Source organism: Nothobranchius furzeri, chromosome 14 (assembly GCF_043380555.1).
Source record: "Nothobranchius furzeri strain GRZ-AD chromosome 14, NfurGRZ-RIMD1, whole genome shotgun sequence".
NCBI lineage: Eukaryota > Metazoa > Chordata > Actinopteri > Cyprinodontiformes > Nothobranchiidae > Nothobranchius > Nothobranchius furzeri.
This window is the reverse complement of record NC_091754.1, coordinates 1,757,526-1,771,363: the sequence shown is the minus strand read 5'-3', so window position 1 is coordinate 1,771,363 and position 13,838 is coordinate 1,757,526. Positions and strand designations below refer to the sequence as shown.

The following is a 13,838-nucleotide window of genomic DNA, read 5'->3' as shown; positions in this document are numbered from 1 at the left end:
ACGCAGAGCAGAAGGAAGGAGAGAGCTCTGCACACACAGGTTAAACGTTCCTACTTTAAGAAAACCGTTAAATTGCATTGTTTATGTGCTACCTGGGCACTCTAAATATTTATTTAAAATGAAATCAAAAGAAATTGTAATGTATCGAATGTTTATTAATTACTATTTAAAAAAATGAAAGTGATGGGGAAAAAGGTCGATCATATTTTTTTAACCCTGTCTGTTTAGCTTGACGTCTGACATATATATATAGCCATGCCCTGATGTGTGTGTGTGTGTGTGTGTGTGGGGGGGGGGGGGGGGGGGGTGCGTCGACATGGTCGGGGCATAGAAGGGGGTGCGCGGCTAAATAAGTTTGGGAACCGCTGGTGTAAAATATGAAACTGGTCAAGTTTCTAACTCAACAATCACTGAGGTCAATGCTAAAGCTCTAGCTTAATGTTTAAAACATGCTAGTGTTACTTTAAATATGTATCTACAGTGAAATCAATTCAACTTGGAGTTTTCTTTAAGGGGGAAACTCCGCCTGCCAAAAATGAAGCCAACGTGGAAGTGACAAAAATCGCAGTTCACCCCTCGACCACTGGGGGCGGGCTCCAGAAAAGAGCAAACTCCCATTGTGTCCCATGTTAACAATGTTAACTTCACAGCAGAAATGAACATGTTTACAGCCTGGTACGAAAAACTATTTTAATATGTCAAGTTTATCATCATGGCGACATTATTTGTAACGCATCAATTTAGACGTAATTAAAGCTTTAAACTATGGATACTTAGGGGCATGTCCTTTTGATTGAGCCATCAGCGCTTGCTCCAGGGAAGACCTCAGCCTTGGCCTCATGTTAAAAGTGAACCTTTAACTTTATTGTGGCTTGTTGCTTTAAATTCAATCTGCAGCAACACACTTAACATGCAATGCTGCGAAATTCCCATCTTGATCAGAATTCCAAGAATGATTGTGGCCACTGTGATGCATTAATCTTCGTCCTTCAGATGGCTTCCTTTAAATTGTGAAACATTTACACAACTTGAAAGAAATCTGGAAGTCACACTTACTCTTTTCACCTTCTCTTCACCGAATGATCTTTTAACAGCTGCAGTCTTTTTTCAGCCGTCCCATCATTTCATACATCCTTGCTCTTTCTTGGGCCTATGAAGGTCAGGTGAAGGTAATGCTCGGGATTATGGGAGCTCAGTTACTGGTCCCTCTGCCTGCCATGAAAAGGGGGAAGTTAATGGCTCGAAGAGGAGAGGGAGGTCTCCAATCTCTCTGCCGCAGGCTGTGAAAAAAAATGATGCTTTTTATTGCAGATTGACCCTCACGAGCTGTAGTTGAGGCCTCTCGCTGGCTTTGCTTGGATTTACAGTTAATGTACCGGTGTTAATGAAGCTGCCATGGTTCACTGGCTTTCTTTTCCAATGTCATGTAGGCGTGTCCATCCCATTGTTTATCATTACAGGTCTGTTGGGGGTCATAAGTGCTCATAAAGTTGTGGCCTTGCCACCCCTAGATAACCAAGTCTGATGAGGAATGGTGGAGGGATAAAGATGTGAGAGGCTGTCTACCATCTACAGCCACCTCTGCTGCTAGCACGCACATGAACTGTGTAAAGGTCTGTTCACTCGTTGTTATCAACAAATCTGCTTCAGTCTCCAGTATTAATGAATGCCTTGTGATTCGTTTTCTGTGAAAAAAGCAATGTGGTGTTTCTGTTTCAGGGGATAGAAATTTGATAGTGTGTGTGTGTGGGTCCTGTTGGCTTCATCAGAACGTGATCTTCGGCTCTCGCTGGAGCAGTTAGCAGCCGAGTGTGAAGCAGCTGGGATGAGAATCAGCTCCTCTAAATCCCAGACCATGGTCTTGATTCGGAAAAGAGTAGAATACCTGCGCCGGGGAAGGAATGAGGTTTTGACCCAAGTGGAGGAGTTCAAGTATCTCGGGGTCTTGTTCACGAGCGAGGAAAAGATGGAGCGTGAGATTGACAGTCAGATTGTTGCATCTGCAGTGATGCGGGCGTTGTACCGGTCTGTCGTGGTGAAGAGAGAGCTGAGCCAGAATGTGAAGCTCTCGATTTACCGGTCAATCTACGTTCCTACCCTCACCTATGGTGACGTGCTTTGTGTAGTGACCAAAAGTACGAGATCGCGGATACAAGCGTTCAAAATGAGTTTTCTTTGCAGGGTGGCTGGGTTGCGCGCGGTTCGTGAGCTACATTTTCAGCCCGCGGGTTTTTTCTTTGTGGAAGATGCTTTACCAATTACAAGCCATTAACCATCTTGAGTCATGTGACTTGTAAAAATGTTCTTGTTTACTTTTGTCAAAAAAATATCATTTCAACATTTCTCAGGTTGGTTTCAGAATTTACTCTGATTTAATTCAATTTGGTCACCAACTCCTCCCAACACAGCCTTACGTTCCTTTCACACCTCAGCTACAAAAGCACTATCGAGATCCTTGAAGGGTTGAAACGGGTCTGGGACGCACTCAATGACTCAGACATTTTAAGAGATAGTTTGGACACTTTGCAACAATCAACTAATTTTTGTTTCTGATTATGGTTAAAATCTGATGATAGCCTAGATCTGGACAAGTGGGGGAGTAGAGGGAGGTGGAGTGTGCAGTCAGTAAAGACGGCTCTCCCTTGCCCTGCCTCCATCTAAAAGGCTAGATTATCCAGAGTTATCTCTGTAGTTATGCTGCTATAGGCTTAGACTGCTGGAGGATACACTGACCACTTTTCACACTCGACTACTTTCTTCTACAATTTGCTCTTTAACTGTATTATTTCCTGCTATTTCAGCTGTTAACTTTATTTTTTCTGTGTTTTTTCTCCCCAGAAGAAGCTACAACGATGTCCTGCTGAGCTGTGGTGGCCTCATGGAGGGGGCCATCGTCTAGCACACTGCTGCTAACCACTTAAACATTCTCCCTCTCCTGATAACTAAATTTTAATTTCTTTGACATTGAATGTGCTACTACTAGTTTACCCGTTTAACTATAGATCCACTAGGATAAATACAATAAAGTTTATCTCTCGCCAAATAGAATATTTACCAAGAAATCACAATATAACTATAGACACATTACGTTGTGTGTGTGTGTGTGTGTGTGTGTGTGTGTGTGTGTGTGTGTGTGTGTGTGTGTGTGTGCTCTGTCTTCTCGATCCCCAGTGAGTCGCGGAGGATGGCTGCTTATACTGAACCAGGATCCTCTGGAGGTTTCTTCCTGTTAAAAGGGAGTTTTCCTCTCCACTGTCACTAAATGCTTGCTTAGTTTGAGGATTGCATCAAGTCACTGACACTAGTCAGTGACTTGATGCAATTTGCTGGGTTCCTTATGTAGGAAACTTTTTTCTGATTGGCTTAATGAACTGACCTGTATAGTGCTTTGAGACGACTTGTCGTGATTTGGCGGTATATAAATAAACTTGAATTACTTGAATTGAATTGAATTACTCACAAAGTGTTTGCAGTTACATAACATGATCTACTCAGAACTTATGATTCTCTGCACCTTTGTCACTTCCCAGTAAGATCCTGGCCTGAGGCCTGCTCTTAGACCTTTTTTACACAAAGCTAGTCAGCAAAGCAGAAAAGAAACAATAACACAATAGAACGTATTATCTTGGTGATAAGAAACTTTACACTTTTTGATTTTCTAACTTAAACAGAATTGTTCAAAATTTACCTGCACTACGGCGGAAGCAGACCTCTGTGCCCAGATCTGCATCAAATAAGAATGAAAATATTGCAGCGGGAACTGGCGTCACATCAGAAGAGTAAAGACTGAGCATCCTGTTGTCACAGACAGAAAGTATCTCCCTGAAGCAGGTTGTTGTCCCAGCAGGGTTCAAACCTGCCACCATCATCGCACGGCCTCAGAAGTCAGCGTCTTGTGTCGCTTACCCGTTTTATTACAAAGCGCTTTGGATGATTTGTCAGGGGACACATCAAAGCTGCTGTGATTTGTCAGAATTCCTACATTTTCTGTATTATACTTGCAGCAGAAGTCGGTTTGGCTGGAAGGAGGATTTCAGACTCCGCTGGAACGAAATCTCTTACTGATGCGTGTAGATACTTAGGACGTGTTATCTTTATTTGTTCCATTTGGGTAAATTCTTCAGCTTTTTATGCATGTGTAAAATGCTATAAAGTAGTAAAAGTCCAATTGGATGGAAAGATATCTATTTAATTTGATTTGTACTTATTTGCTGTTATTGGCACCAGCTTTTTATTGCACTTTTCTCTTGCTTGCAGGTTTTACAGACCAGCAAGGTTGTGATGAATCGTGACTTTTTTCACCTCAGTGCCATTTATTCGATTTCATTGTTTTATGCAAAGACATAAGAAACACACCAAAGGCTGCAGCTGTGAGGACTTCTCAGAGGTTCAGTAGTGACCTTTTCTGAAGCGTTAGCTGCAGGATGTTGTCGACACTATGGTCTGATTCTTAATTCCTTGACTCAGAGCCCAAAGCATTTCAGGTTACTGTTAGGCCACAGTGCAGTTTTGTTTGCTGAAGCAGATTTGCTTTGCTTTGCACTGCTGTAGCAAACATAAATAAATAAAACGACAAATAAAAGCTGGGTTGGAAACACAAAGTGATGCAAAGCCAGATCTCTAAGACTGCAAATACACTTGCTGTTAAACCTCGCTGCCCACGTCTTCACTTACATACTTGCTGCTGTAGTACTGGAGGATTCTGCTAGGGGGAGAATGCAGACCAGGATGAAGAAGAAGAAACGATATTCTATATATCGCCTCTCAAGATAAAAATCACTACAGAGCTGAGTTTGTGGGGAAGAACCAAAACAAACATGAAGCCAATTGACCCTTTGCATGTAACGTCATGCCACTCATGGGACCGCCCCATTCGCCATGATGGACAGCAAAAAGATTGTTTACACTCGTTGAAACTCCGGTGAAGCTAGTCAAAACAAGCCCGTATGTAGCCTTTTATTGCTTTTATTTAGTTGGTTTCACAGTAAAATGGTAACAACTTGCTACGTGGCTGGCTGCACTAACAGGCAAGGATGTAATGTCAGCTCGTTTTTTTTTTTCCCAAATAACGTTGATCGAGACTGAGGACGGAGATGAACTGCAGCGATCAATCAAACGGACTAGCAGCCCTCAGGTTTACAGCGAACGTGATTTTACCAGGTAAGATTAACGTTTATTTATCTCATGATGAAGACAGGGACAGGGACGAATGTGATGCGTTCTTCTGATGGATGGATATTCCACCATGGATGACGCGCGGTACTGCGGTACCGTCCACTGCAGTGAAATGCGAGATAATTAATTACAACATTGCTCCAATGTATGATTACGTGCGTTAAAATTATGTTATTTAGGACGAGCGTCGCCGTTGAGAGAGATCTAGTCTCATCCCGGTGTGAGAGCAGCAGCTGAACACGCGGTGACACTACCAGCAACAAAAACTAGTAGCATCCGGACATTTTTACATCAGCTTCGGTGTAAAGTGAAACGCTGTTTATAACATAATGTTATAAATCCAGTCGGGTGAATTTAGGCTTGTTTACATCGGTGAACAGCTGCAGAGAGAACTTAAGCTAACGTTCGTATGCTAGTTAATAACAGTTAACTTTTGTAAATACCGCTCTCTATGAGCCCCATCTAGGTGCGCTACTTCTTCTGATAACTGAACATGGGCTTGAACTAGTAGAGGGGATGCTAAAGATCGCAAAAACAATTTCAGGCTCTACTTTTCCCTTTGTTTAGTACTTGTGTCGCTCACCGTTTACATGCTTTTGCCATCCAGTATGGCGGACCCATGTGATTAGGTGACGTAGGTGCAAAGGGTCAATAGAAGACACCAGTAAATAGTTAATTTTGAGATCACAGCAGAAAAAAAAGGCAGCATCAGTATCGTAGATAGTATGAAAGACCTCTAAACCATGGTGAGTTAACTCGTTTTGCCAGCTCCGCCTACTGGTTACTCATACATTGCAGTCTTCGAATGCGACCTGGTAATTTTGAGGAACACGCACAAACAATGCTTCAAATCATCACAAGTTACGGAATGCAGCCATTTTAAACACTTGCACGCATGTATGTATATCTATCTATCTGTCATATATATATATATATATATATATATATATATATATATATATATATATATGTCCTGCCCACAGGAGAGCCCAGACACCCTGCAGAGAAAAGGAATATCAGCCCAGCGTTTTGTATGCATCAAAATTAAGTCTTTCTTTATAAAGCTGCTTCTAAAAGCTTAAAAAATCTTGCATTTTACCCTTTAGATAAAGTCACTTGCTAAAAAAAACAAACAAAAAAAAAGTAAATAAAAACACGCGTTGACACCCGAATAGACAAAGCACAAATAAAAAATTTCAGGAATTTTTCTGAAGAAACTATCATAATTTAAAAGATGTATTAAAAAATGCTATTATTAAAAGTCCTACTTTATTATTTACGTCTAGAAAATGTCTGTTAGAGAAAACGATGCGTGAATGATTGAATCGCTGTTGGATGAGACCAGGAAACCAAACAGCATCTTTTTATGAAAGAAGAGTTGAATATTACAGGTAAAAAGGCTCCTCACCTGGACAATTTCTTGAATGTTATTAGATACTGATGAACTTTAATATTCACTGGCTTCAGTTCAGCTAAGGATTAAATGTGCATGATGCCAGTGGAAGGTTGGGTAAAAAAATAAGAAAAATTATATTTGACAATAAATATTCTAGAAAATCTTAATTCCAATAGTTATCATAATGTTTTGCATATGTGCAGAAAATGTTCATTTATGAAGCCGATTACATTTGTTGCAGTTTTGACTATAAAATAAGTTTAAAAACTCAAAATTAAATCCTGGCAGAGGAAAACTGACAAGTGAGCAGGAATTGTTTCAGCGTTCTTCGTGTTTTCCACGTTTGCCGTGCTAATAAGACACATCCTTCAAGGAAACAATGAAGCATGTTAAATCAGGCCTCGGCTGCAGAAACGTAGCAATACTCCGCTCAATTAGAAAATGATTGCACATAATATTTTTGCATAAATTGAATCTAATTTTCCTGACATGCATTACCAGATCTACATAAAATATCCATCCACCCACGATTCTTATCTCGCTGAAGCCTTGTGAGACGTTTCTCAGCGTGAACTGACTTCAATAAAAGACTGAACATCTGCACAGCCATGTAACCACAAAGACATAATGAATCACAACATAATTCGTATTATTACCAAACCAAGTCATCCAATTTTTGTAGACAAAGAAAAAACATTGCGTGATTGATTAAGAGAAAAATGAAAATCAATAATCCCTGCCTTCACTGGCTTAACCGTCACAGCACAGTAAACACGGTGAGACCCATGAAATGATGAGGCCACGTTATTGCTTGCTTTGAGAAAATGATTGCACTTTGATGTGGTGGGAGGTGAGGAGGAGGGGTGGTGCCAAATACCTCTGCACTACATTACATCCCATCTCATCCCTATTAGCAGGTACAGATGGTGCTCCTTGTGCCACTTAAAAGTGCTCACAGCTGGCAAACCTGAACTATGAACAAGCCTGGACCTCGGCCATTCACACCAAGGACCAGCTGGGGAAAGGTGAGTCCTTCAAGGAGCTCGTCATCCTAGCAGAAAAAATAGCAAGTTTAAGTTGTGACATTCTTTTACTCTTATTGTCAGCCATGACGGTGGCTGTTAGTTTCCTGCCACTAAAAGTAAAACAGGGTAGACATTAGGGATGAGCGAGTACACCACTATCTGTATCTGTATCTGTTCAACCAACTAAATTATCTGTATCTGTACTCGGAATGGGCGTGGCATAACCGGAAGTGGGCGTGGTTTACATCAATATATTATTTTAAGTCTGAAATTGATATGGAATGATCAGAAGTTGATATGTGTATTGTTTATTTGAAAACTATTTACAGAGAAGCCTCAGAATGTCAGAACCCAAGTCCCCAAGCCAGCCTCTCCCAGCTAGCCGATCTCCACCATGGACCACATCTCCCAGCATGCCCCTCGACATGACACAAAAGGGGCGCACAAGCGCGGAGTAAAAAAATAAAAAAGAAAGAAATCTGCGCCGCACCGAGGTTTTCTATTATCGGTTATATGACAGTGTCTGGATTGGAAACAGCGAGTTGGCACCCCCTGCAGCTGCAGGCGCTCCTGCTGACTGAGAACGTTCACGTGCACCGTGTGTTTATGAAGAACAGGAAGGGGAGGGGTGCGGCGGGGGAATTCACCTCTGCGTCTTTCCCAAATGAAATGAGCGGGTAGGGGCTGAATCAACTGTATTAACATGGCTAAAGTCAATCACATCTTGATGTTCTTCCATATTTCATTCATAATATCATAAACACAGGCCTATCATTCTTTCAGGTTTTTCTGAATTGTGTGAAATGACCAAATAAAAAAAGGAAAAAATAAACGATTTTGTGGTGACCCCCCCCCCCCCCCCCCCCCATCAAGGTCAAATGGTGTAGTCCTGACTAAAGGAAACTTACTGAGTCAAGAGCCAAACAGAAGAGATGAACATAAAAAGGCTAAAACCACCAGGTGCCCGATTCAGGAAAAAAAAAAGACAAAAAGAGGAGAAAGATAAAGGTATGTAGCTCTCATGATGCATGTTTTCATTTTTTTGAACCAGTTAACTGGGATTTTAACGGTTAAATTCTGTCAACTAATTGCTAACAGAGCTAATAGGGCTGAAATATTGAAACGAATATTCAAATGGTTCAAAAAAATTCCTTGAATGGTTTTTTACTGATTCAAACTAGGATTTGTTAAATGCTCGCTGAAGCCTGTGGCCTGCCTGAACAACAACAAACACATGTTGATCATGTTCACATAATAATAAATAAAACAACTCTACAAGCAGAAGAAAACTCCCCAGTCACCACTAACTATCCTGTTTATTTATTGCAGATGGCTGCACTATTTTTTACATGATTTGTTCTGTAAAAGTTGGCATTTTTGGTAGTCTACAGTTTTTTTATGTCAGTTTAAATTACAATTTCAGAGGCAATTCTAAAATATTATGGATCATGATAAAGATCTATTGGAGATCTACCCCAACTTTTGGACTGCTCTGCCAGTCACTGTGGCTCAAGCTGAGAGGAGCTTTTCAAAACTTGATCAAGTCATACCTGAGGTCACCTGTGTTTCAGGGGCGGCTCGCTCACCTGGCTCTGATTAGTATCAATCACTCAGTAGGGGAGCAGATTTCATGTGATGACATTATTGATGACTTTGCATCAAGGTTGGGTTTTAATTTTAGTTTGTGTTTTCTGTTCTAAGTGCAATGCTGTAGTGATTATCTTTAGTTTGTTATGTGTGAAATATTTTTGCTATTTAGAATATTTATTATACATTATGTTCATATATTGTTAATATTTAGTTAGTTTGTTTTTGTATATTTGATTGTATATATTTTGATACAGTATATAATGTATACTGCTTTACATTCTGACAGCTTCATAGTAATTCATGTAAATTCAATTCAATTCAATTCAAGTTTATTTATATAGCGCCAAATCACGACAAGAGTCGTCTCAAGGCACTTCACATAATAAACATTCCAATTCACAGTTCATTAAGCCAATCAGAAATAATGTTTCCTATATAAGGAACCCAGCAAATTGCATCAAGTCACTGACTAGTGTCAGTGACTATACAGCAATCCTCATACTAAGCAAGCATGCAGCGACAGTGGAGAGGAAAACTCCCTTTTAACAGGAAGAAACCTCCAGAGAATCCTGGCTCAGTATAAGCAGCCATCCTCCACGACTCACTGGGGATGGAGAAGACAGAGCAGACACACACACACACACACACACACACACACACACACACGCACACACACACACACACACACACACACACACACACACACACACACACACACACACACACACACACACACACACACCGTAATGTGTCTATAGTTATATTGTGATTTCTTGGTAAATATTCTATTTGGCGAGAGATAAACTTTATTGTATTTATCCTAGTGGATCTATAATTAAACGGGTAAACTAGTAGTAGCACATCAAAAGTCAATGAAAACAAAAAGTTATTATCAGGAGAGGGAGAATGTATTGGTGGTTAGCAGCAGTGTGCTAGTCGATGGCCCCCTCCATGAAATATGTGCAATAGGGTTGTTACGATACTAAAATTTCAAACTCGATTCGATACGTGAATAAAAACTCGATACTCGATTTCGATACTATTTAAAAACAACAATTTATTGAACAAGTTTATTCAAAAAATAACATTCCTCAATTTATATTGCAAAAATTAAATGTTAAGAATTAAGTGTATTAAGTGCTTAAACCTTTCAAGTATCAGCATTTTTTTAAAACGTACATACAAAAACTGGTGAAAGTTAACACTTTAAATCATGAATTGTCTCACTATATATACACTATTTGCAGAGTGATATTTTGCTGCTTAAACTCTGTTTAAGGTGCATTTTTGTCATAAGATGTAATGCCATATGTTTTGTTCTGTACTTTTGAACAACTCTGTTGGTCAATAAAGGGAGAAAACAAATTTCTCCACAGTAGGACAAAGGTACATCTACCGGTAATCTTAATAAAAACAGATTGGCGCACGGCAGTGACATCATTAAAAGCTCCGGTTAGTTAGCCGCAGCTAGTCTGTTCACGCCTAGAAATCCCAGACCCGCTCCAAACGAACAGGGGAATCATGTTAATGATTCCTAACAAAACCTTTCGACATGAAGATGTTTTGGTGCAGATAATGTCTTATTTCGAGGCTGCACCATGGGTGCCCGTCCACACCCGTTATATGGATGTACACTGATGGCGATTCGCCGATGGATCTAAATACCCCGGGGAATCAAAGTAGTACCAAAGTTGTCAGCGTGAGTAAACAAACGTACTGCATGCTAGAAATTAAGTCTGGGTTGCAATAAACAGGAGTTTCCTTTAAGCACATGAGCGTGAATATACAACTACGTGTTGGACTTGGTATGCTAATTAAGTTGGGCTGTGAAGCGCCTCCCAAATTCACTGTTTATGTTTTTGTTTATTTATTTGGCAGACAAAACTTGGATCAGAGACAACTCGCGTGGGAAATTGCAATGTAGCCATGCGGCGTCTTCTTCTGTTTGTCTGGGAGGCGGAGGCTGCTTTACGGCATCTGGCCGTCGTGCGTGTCGGTGTACTTGAAGAAGGCTGTGTATAATAGTCCATAATATCGATATCACAGAGATGGAATATCTAATTTAGATCGAATATCCACTTTTAGCATCGACTTATATCTAGGTATCGATTTTTTTGACAACACTAATGTGCAACTTAGAAAAATGAATGTTCAATAGTCATTCTAATAAAACATGCCTGTTTGTGGAAAACATGCGTGTGTTTGTGCAGGTGGGGTGGTGTGGTGGTGGGGGGGGGGGGGGGGGGGGGGGCTCAATGGGGGCCTCGCCCGGGGAGTAATTCCATGTAGAACAGCCACTGCCGACGCTATCACTTCCGCGTCTGTGAAACCTCGCTCTCTACAAGCCCAACTCCCGAATCCAGCCGACCAGTCTGACACAGAATTGAGATTAAGTATTTTTGATCACAATAGTAAAGAAACTATTACAGAACAAGTGTTTCAATAAAATCAGAACATTAATATTTAAATGCATGGATTAATACATCTGAACTCATGCAGTAGGAACTAGGAAATATGAAATGCTAGAACCAGACACAACTTTATGTATGTTACAAACCCTAGGTGTTAAGCGTTGTGGCAAGGGGTAACATAAAAACTGATGTGGAGAAAGGAGGGGTGAGAGTAAATAAAAGGGTTTTATTTCGCAGAAGTCAACCCAAAATACACATTCCTAGACTGGAAAAGTTCAAAATGAATGTACTTAAACAAACCACACGAAGGAGAAACTGGAGATAACTCAAAACACCTGGGACAAACGGTCCCGGGGAGGAAAACACGACAATACCTATAGATCTAGAAACGAAAAACAAAGAGCCAGAACTAACTAAAAACCAAATCTCGACGGCTATCAATATTATTACAAACACAACTTAAAGCGAGCTATAAAGCTAAAAACGAAAACAAACGGCCTCACTGGGGCAGAATCAAACAGATCTTCCAAACGAACCAAGGATACTATTTACTGTTAGCTGAAGTCAAACCAAGTCAATCCGAATTACCAAACCGAGCTAATCGAGGAGAGAAAGACAGAGGTTTAATCTGTGGTTCTCCCGCTGAGAAACTGACACAGGAATCTTTTAAGAGCGTCTCATCAGCGGTAGACTGTCCGCAGCTGAAGCAGAGTGGGCGGGCCGAGGCGGAGGCCAGCCTGATGGAGGACCTGTCCAAGGTCCTGAACAGCAGAGAGGGAACAGGACCGGGCCATACAAGGTGCGGGAGCCCAGGATCCGTAACAGCCCCCTCCTTCAACAAAAAAAAAAAAGGAGAAAACAGTAAGACTTGAACCAAAGACTGATGTCTAACTTTTTTTTCTTTTACCATTATCAACAGTATCTTTAATACCATGAGGGCTCCCGCTAGCTACCTATCCAGACATTTGCTAACTAACCCCTACTTCTTCATGTGGACTAGAGGTGGGCTGATTAAACAGAAAATATCAGGCGGTGCTGATCCCCAGTACCACCGACTGTTCCCGAGATGTCTGGAGAACCAGGCAACGCTAACCTCTATCACCACAACACTACAGAAAACAACAAACAGACTTGCCTTAAAGAGGAGGAGTCTCTACCACCTACCAGGGAGACCCTCACAGAATTTCAAGATTCAGACAGCCACGAGAGAAACCATCTGCCAAGACATTATTGGCACCACTCTTGTGACGAATTTCGATGGGGAACTCCTGTAAAAGCAGGGCCCATCGCATTAGTCTCTGGTTGTGGTTAAACATTCGTTTTAGAAAAACCAAGGGGTTGTGGTCGGTGTAGACGATGGTGGAAGAGGAAGAGTAGCCAACATAGACGTGGAAATGCTGTAGTGACAGAATGAGGGCTAAGGTCTCCTTTTCGATTGTGGAGTAGTTCATGTGATTTTTAGTGAACTTTTTGGAGAAGTATCCCACAGGGTGGTCAATCCCATCCTGGTCTTCTTGCAGGAGCACCCCACCAGCCCCCACAGCACTGGCATCTACTTCTAGTTTAAAGGGTTTCATTAGGTCCGGAGCTGCAAGAACAGGAGCACAACACATGAGGTTTTTCACAGCCTCAAAAGCTAACTGTGTTTCAGGAGTCCATACATAATGCGTCTTTGTGCTTAACAAATCGGTCAGAGGTTTAGCTACTGTAGAGAAGTTTCTACAGAAACCACGGTAGTAACCCACCATCCCCAGAAATCGTCGTAGCTCTCGCCGTGTCGAAGGAACCGGGAAAGATGCCATAGCTCGAATCTTATCTTGTAACACTCTAACCTGACCTTGACCTACCTCCTTGCCCAAATATTTTACAGTGGCTTTGACGAACTCACATTTCGCCAGATTTAAAGTGAGCTGTGCTTGTTTCAGTCGACCAAATACCTCACGTAGGGTTTTCAGATGTTCGGGCCAGGTGGAGGTGTAAATAACGATGTCGTCTAAGTAGGCGCTACAATGAGGAAGATCAGACAACACAGAGTTAATCAGACGTTGAAAGGTGGCAGGAGCATTTCTCATTCCAAACGGGAGAACAGTGTACTGGAGAAAGTTATCAGGAGTTACAAATGCAGAAATTTCAGAAGCTCGAGGAGTTAACGGAATCTGCCAATTACCTTTCAAAAGATCTTGTCGAGTTACGAAAGTAGCAGCACCCACGCTGTCTACGCAATCATCTACCCTGGGAAGG

General features: G+C 41.3%; 1 long non-coding RNA gene across 1 annotated transcript in view; it reads right to left on the bottom strand.

The window, feature by feature from the left end:
* The window catches only part of LOC129164882 (uncharacterized), a 353,025-nt gene that overhangs the window by 84,201 nt on the left and 254,986 nt on the right, over positions 1-13,838 (bottom strand). The window lies entirely within an intron of this gene.